The following is a 7,824-nucleotide window of genomic DNA, read 5'->3' on the forward strand; positions in this document are numbered from 1 at the left end:
TGTCATCGGTGCCTTCGTTATGACGTCATGATTTGACAAGTATAACGTTCATCCGATCAGTATGAATTTTTTTTCTCAGCAACCGTTGGTCTGATGAACACGAAATGTTCACCAAAGAAGCGCCTCCTCCTGTAGAATAAGGTAATGATAATCATGACGTCATAGGTCACGTGGTACAGGCACCATCTTCGAAAAACTGAAAAACGTTGCACATCTATATCTCCACAACCGCTCTTTGGGAAAAAATTGAAACGTGGCTCATTGTAAAGAACTCCGCATGGGGAATAGGTGTTGTCAACGATGACGTCATTGGTGTGGTAATTATGACGTCATAATTCGCTTAGTCTGATCAGTTTGAAATTTATTGAGCATGATCTGTGCAACAATTATATTAGAGAATATAAATTTATGATGTAATAATCGCTCACGTGGTCTGGCAGCCATATTGGATCAAAGAAGAAAAAAAACGTTCACTAACAAAAGAGTTGGCTCGCACCAAGATGACTGCACAGGGCAAGTATTCTATGAATACCATCTGGTTTTATTATTAGTCGAGACTGGCAGGAAACCTTATGTTTCATTTTCACCACTGGATACTTTAGTGCAGCGGTCTTCCTCTTCTGTGAAGAAATTCAAACCATGTAACATCCACGATGTACATTATAAGGTTTATGTATCTATATAAATAAAAACGAAAAATACGGTGAAGCCAAAGTGACCAATGTGTGTACATCTATTAAGTACGTACTATTTGAACTGAGTAATGTACTGTACTTCTATCAATTTTCAATCACATCGTATTTGACTTGAGTACATCCATTCATTATATATTGTTAGGCCATAACTATTCCTCCATTTTCAATTTGGCCGTTGGACATTTCAGTTTATTAAAGATAAAATACCGAGTTTATTAAAGATTTCGACCTTTCAGACCCTGTGGACTCTTTAGAGTTTAAACCTTTAAGGATCTTCAAACCTTCCAACCTTTCATTTGCAATCAATGAACCTTTCATTTCGGAAATTATTTCATTTATTTGTAAATTAGATTCCGTACTCTATCCCAGGGATTGACAAGATCGCCGAGACGGACACACACACTTCTCTTCGCTGTTTAGCCTGGATTTGGATCTCGACCCAACTACAAACTGTTATCCCAGTGTGTCACAGGTAGGGTGATGTCATCAGTGTGTGTCGTCCCTTGAACCACCTTTAGAACCACCTTTAGAGGCCATTTTTCCCCACAGAGCAAGGGATGGCCTTTTTTAAAGCAATGTTTTATGGCCGGATGCCCTTCCTGCCACCAACCCTGTTGGTCGCCTCTTGCTACACACAGGGAATTACCAGTGAACTGGTACTCAATTTGCCGACATCGTAAAAATGACAGGCTGAGTCGACCACCCTGGTGTTAATTCAGCAATCGACCGGGATTCGAACCCAGGATCCTAGGATCCCAAGCCGGCACCCAAACCGCTAAGCCAACACCAGGCTTCGTGTGTGTCGTCCCTCGGATGGACGTTAAGCTGGGTAGATCGCACCATGTCCTTCATGAAGAGTAGGCAAGTTATCACCGACATTCTGGTCAAATGACAAATTATTGTCCTAACTGCTGGGAAGGTAATGGCAAACCGCCCATTATCACCCTTGCAAGCAGCTAATGACCTGCCTTCAGGTAAAGCACCCAACCAATCAGTCTTCTCAAGATTTTATACACCGCTCCTTTCCTATTCCACATCCAGGCGCTGCAAGACGTCATCGCCAGGCACCGAAGTACTCAGTTTTCACTGTTTGTATGTTTGTCCGGACGATATATCGGCCATCCTTTGACATAGGAAGTTGACATTTGGCCACAATAATGAGCAAGTACTTTGGCAAAACGGTATTTTTTATTTTATTGATGAATCAATGAATTGATTAATTATTTAATTATTGGCGATTTATTAAGTTCATATTAATCTTTTCTTTCTCATCTTTGCAATATCTCAGGTACCTTTTGAGTTAGGAAGCTGATATTTGGACATGACAATGACCAAGTGATTTGGCTGCAAAGGATATTTTTGATTTATTGATTAATCAATTACCCATTTAATTATTTGATGAATTACTTAATTAGGTTTTTTAAAGTTACAGATTTGGATGGAAGGTCGTGGTTTAGCTATTATATTAGCCAATTGATTAATAATTTAATTATTTTATGATTATTATTTATTTATTTTTATTATTAATCACTTATTTATTTTATTTCTCATCTGGGCAATATCTCAGGTAACATTTAGCTCGGAAGCTGATATTTGGACACAAGTGTTTTTTCTTTGTATGCTCAGTCAAGGCTCGTGTAACAGCTAACACAAAGAACATACAATAAAGAGAGCAGGAGACAAGAGGGTTGAGAGAGGGAAACACAACACCAGTAGAAACAGGGACATTGGGGTCCACGGTATAACCAAATGGACACTGCAAGAACTTTCAGGAAAGAAATTGGAATTTAAAGGAGGTGGATTTAGGGTGGATTGACGAGGGTAGAAAATATCAAGACTTTCGATGGGGAAAGATAAGAGATGGTGGTGGATAGCTGTTTTGAAGACATGGAGGGATTGACGAGATTGTGGGAGTTTGCTCCAGAGGCGGGGAAAAAAGAGGAATGAAAGAGTGAAGGTGAGCAGAGAGTCTCGATTTTGGCAGTTTCACCAGAAGATGGTTGCTAGCAGATCATGTGTCCTGCAGGAATATTTGGAGGACAGAGCACAGATAGAGCTGGGGGAGCTAGGCCGGAGAGGAGACGGGAGAAGACAGAAAGACCACCAACCTGCCTGCGGTGAGAGAATGAAAGGTCCTCAGAATCAGCTTCATCACGGGAGATTCCAATGATTTCAAAAGCCTTGCTTTCTACAGCGTGAAACCGGGCTCGGTGTGAGGCAGGAGCACCAGCCCAGAGGGGAGAGCAGCACTCTATCAAGCTGCGGATGAAAGCTTTGCAGGTGGTGAGGAGCTCAGTGGTGCCGAGGAAATTTATCATTCATTATCTTCATTAATAAAAAGTAGAACAGGTGCAGAAATGGTACAATGGTACTGATAACTATACATCACGTTCCACAAATCGAGGTCTTTTCAAAGAGTCATCTTCATAAAATGACTAATTAAGGCAAAACACTAATGACTAATTCAGCTTAATTGTTTTCAGAAAATAACTAATTGAGGAATGACAATCAGTTATTTTGGCATAAATAGGACAAGTCAGGAGACAATGATGGTTCACAAGCGAGCGGTATTCAATGACAAAGGTCAAAACCGACATTGAAAATGTATAAATAGGAATGTATTATCTGTTATGAGACTAGTTAGCTACACAATACCGAAAATTCGGTTCGATTCCGACAACTTTGAAAATTTGAACTTTGTGACCTTGAAATGTCAAAACGAAGGTTACTGACCTTCAAATGAGATAGAAAATAATGTATAATCAGTTATGAGGTTAGTTTGCTACACAATACCGAAAATTTGGTTCGATTCCGACAACTTTGAAACTTTGACCTTTGTGACCTTCAACGGTCAAAGGTCGAGGATTCTGAAATTTGTTGGAAAACTTGTATTTCATTATGTATGTGATAATATAAGATCATGTACGACATGTCACCCTATCAGGAAGCGAACAATGTAATAAAACCATCAAAAATTGACTTTTCTAAATTTTGTGACCTTGTGACCTTGACCTTGGGGCGAAAATGAAAAATCGAGCTCCGTGGGGTTATACACATGACATTGGCCTAACCAAATATCGAAACGCCTGTCAGATTCCACCAAACCCTTCGGAGAAGATGTAGCTAGAACTCGATTACCCCCTAAAAAGACATCTTTTTCGGGCGTGGCTCCGCCCACAATGGGCTTAATACGCCCACTCTAGGCAGGACACAACTAGATCATGATATCAACCTCCCACCCAAGTTTCATCAAGATCGGATGATATCAGGTAGTTATGCTGCGGACAGACAGACGCACACACGTGACGAATATAGTGGTCACTTGATAACTCGTGAACCAAAAAAAACAATCTGTTTCTAGCTTTAGATTGGTGAGCAAATTAATTGAGCCAATTGACCCAAAATCCCAAAATATGTTGGTGCAGGTCGTCTGTTGTCGGTGGCATACACTGTTCTCCTTGTGACAAAGCCAATCAAAATACTCTGTGCCGTGTATCACTGACGTCAGGTGCCAAGTCTTGACCATAAATAGCACAAACGAACCGCTCCAGTACAGCCTCCAATACAGGTTGTTATGTTAAAATCAGCCCCCAATTGTGTCAAGCCTTGCACTAAGTCTCACTTTAATACACTAGCGAGGTACCCATGCTACGCACGGGTGGGAGGCCAGAAGCAAACAGACATTGCCGAAACGGCGAATGCTAAAGCATGAAACCAATAAATTCCACATTCCTGGAGCACCCTCAGTCGCATGTCAGACATGGACAGCAAGTTCGCGAAGGACTTCCATGAAAAACGTACCCGCTGGCAAACAAACGGGTACGTTTGTTCCATACCCAGGCAATGGCGAATCTGCATATGGCGATCCGCAAATTTCACGTTTAGAAAGTAGAAACCGTCACGGCATTCCGTCATTCACTTGAACTCAATATCTCTTTTTAGCTGTGATTAGCAGCTCTATGAGAGGACCGCGTTGTTGTTCTTGTTGTTGGGGTGCCTTTTTGAATAGCGCATGCGCATACACTCGGACGTGCGTTGGTATGAGGTAGGAACATATTGCAACGGATATCCTCATGATTCTACACGTCACAGCTGGTGACCACACTGTGGTAATTTTCCTCTTGTTTCATTCCAAACAGCATAACTTCAATCACAAATTAAATAACATGAATATTAAAAAATAAACTTTTAACAACATTCGTGACATAAACAAATATTTAAATCCTGATGTGAAGTTCCGTACGGTTGGGTGAATACAATATTACGAATTCAAAATCGTAATTGTATTCACTCTATTCCAATCATCAATTGAGGCTTTAACAAAACAATTAACATGATTAACGTTTAACGATTTAACATTACGATTGAATGACGGTTGTATTTGTATACAGTATTATCAAACCAGTGCATTGCCGTCATCTGTCCACGTCATCTGTCCACGTCCGCATTCGCGGCAGGTTTATAATTCTCATCAAAATCTAAACAGTATTTGTAGAATTTCAACAAAAGCCACATCACTGTTCATATCGGTAAATATTATTCCATCGTGTTTGGAAAAACTGGAAAATTGGAAAACTTGGAAAAACAATATAGCCTATTTTACTCCCAGGGGTCCCAGGAATACCCACCCATAATATCGTTGCGATCGGTTCAGCCGTTTTTGCGGTACATTCGAACGGACGGACGGACATTTGGTGAATTATAGTAAGATGGTGGTAAATGTTCTCCTTTTACCATCGCCATAAAACGAGTTTGTGGAGTCACACCAGTTTAGAGTATGAAACTCATTGAGACTTTGAGACAATGGCTCCCCAAGGCCATCTTTGATGCGCCCGATATCAATCACATGGGCACATTTTTGACGCCAGTTGAAAAAAAACAAATTTGCTGGTATTTGTGGACTGAGAGCAGCAGCGATCATTGTGACATCATTATCTGGACTGTGAATGTCAATATCACGATGACTGGAACTGGCGAGCTTTGTATGGAGGAGGAGACGGGTGTCGGTCTCCTCGTGATCGCACTGCAACTCATCCACGAACTGGATATATAGCTCACCTGATGACACTTTCAACACGTGACATTGGTCAGAATGTGTCACATAAATGCTGTATTCTCGCCCAGATCAGGCAGTTTGCTTCACCTACAAATGGCGAAGATGAAATCAATCAGTGCTTCGTTATCTCACCCCTCGGGAGAAATTTATTTCACCGACTTGAACTTTGTGGTCGGGTCTGTAATCTTCAGACTATGGAGTGTGATGTGTAGTATATGGACTGCGGTGTACAGTACATGGAGTGTGATGTGCAGACTGCAGGGTGATGTGCAGTAAATGCAGTGTGATGTGCAGTATATGGAATGTGATGTGCAGAGTGCAGCGCATGTGTTGTGCAGTATATGAAGTGTGATGTACAGTATATGGAGTGTGATGTGCAGACTGCAGGGTGATGTGCAGTATATGGAATGTGATGTGCAGAGTGCAGTGCATGTAATGTGCAGTATAATGAGTGTGATGTGCAGTGTGCATGATAATTGTGATACTGCAATCAGGCAATGTCACCACTTACCCATCTAAATCTAGCATCTTAAACCTGACCAGTCTAAATCATTTATCGAAGCAGTCACGATACTTATTCCATCTTACCTTAGAGAACGGACATATTCTGTGCTTTTACCAAGGCCAGATGCAAAACACAGAATAAGAAAGGCTTCCCATTATATTTTTCCTCACACCTGACTCACCTCACACCGACATGGGGGCTGCCATTGGAAGACAAGTCGTGCAGGTGTTTACAAAAATACGGGTTCTGATTGGCTAAGAGTGCTATTACTATGCCACCTGGCCAAATTACTCCGCCGCTCAAGCCCCATGACGCGCTTCCACCTAGAGAAATGAGTGCTTGTAACTCGTACCCAATGCGAATCATTGGGTTTCGTTCACTCAGAGAACTTTAAACACACAACAGGAAATACCATTTTATCCATATTCTCAGTTCGACAAGTCGCACCTCTTCCACGGATCAAAATGATAGCAGCGGACTGCCCACAGCCCACACGCGCTCTCTCGTCTCGTGTGACTTTTAATTTTTCCTGTGACTTTTAATTGAGATGGAACCTTCCAGTGGGTTCACTTCTAACGCAGGCCAAAGATAGACTCCAGGTTGGTGATGACCCGACTGCAAAACTTTGACATTAGCAGTTCTACCTCCGGATAGTTGGAGAAATAGTCCAGAACCAGTGGATACGGTTTACCAGCAAAGAGGAAGATGGCACAGCCAACTTTGACATTTTTTCTTCGCCTTCCACGTGGCTGTTGGAGTTCTGCTCATTGAGCACTGCGGTGTTTCAGGCACACTTCACAATGGCTCTCATCGTCTTCAATCTAGCCATTCATTGCTGGCCATTACATGGCCTTCGGTGCCCTTCATTTGCACTTCTCATTGCATAGGCAGAGGTCGTGGATTCTACTGAGCATGCCACTGTGCATGTTGAAGGGAACGGCTATCCGTTGACCTTATATCGGTATTCCATCTACCTCCTCAGTTCATCCTGAAATGCAGAGTATGGCTTTTATTTTAATAAAATAAAAATTTCCTCCAGGCCCTCTCCCTTCCACACATCTCCCTGCTCTCGGATGTTGTGTTTGTGTGCTTCCCCTTCTCTCCCCATCTTGTCTTCCGCTCCCTCTTTTTGGGTATTTTGTTTGTCTGGTTGATTTGTTTGTGAAGTAAATGTTAGCTCTTTCACGAGCCTCGATTCAGTATACAAAAAAACAACAACAACAAAAAAAATGTCCCCCGTACCACCGCGGAGCGAAAGGGGGACTATGGTTTTCCCCTCCGTCCGTGTGTCCGTCCGTCCGTCCGTGCGTGCATGCGTGCATGCGTGCGGGCATGCGTGCGTGCGTAAGCGAAGGACCGCATTCGAATTTGGTGTGTGGGTGCGACCCACGTCCAAATCCAAGATGGCCGCCGCCATGTATGTCTGATGCCATGTATGTCTGAACCTTGTGAGCTGAATATCTTGAAAAATAAGCGAAGTACCAACTTCTAATCTGGTTTGTGGGTGTATCTAGGCACAAGGAAGAAGGCTATTGAAAATTGGGTCGCCACGTCAAAATCCAAGATGG

General features: G+C 42.3%; 1 protein-coding gene across 2 annotated transcripts in view; it reads left to right on the top strand.

Moving 5' to 3' along the window:
• The window catches only part of LOC137424751 (T-cell surface glycoprotein CD4-like), a 57,466-nt gene that overhangs the window by 30,998 nt on the left and 18,644 nt on the right, over positions 1–7,824 (top strand). The window lies entirely within an intron of this gene.

Source organism: Myxine glutinosa, chromosome 1 (genome assembly GCF_964187855.1).
Source record: "Myxine glutinosa chromosome 1, kmMyxGlut1.1, whole genome shotgun sequence".
Taxonomy (NCBI): domain Eukaryota; kingdom Metazoa; phylum Chordata; class Myxini; order Myxiniformes; family Myxinidae; genus Myxine; species Myxine glutinosa.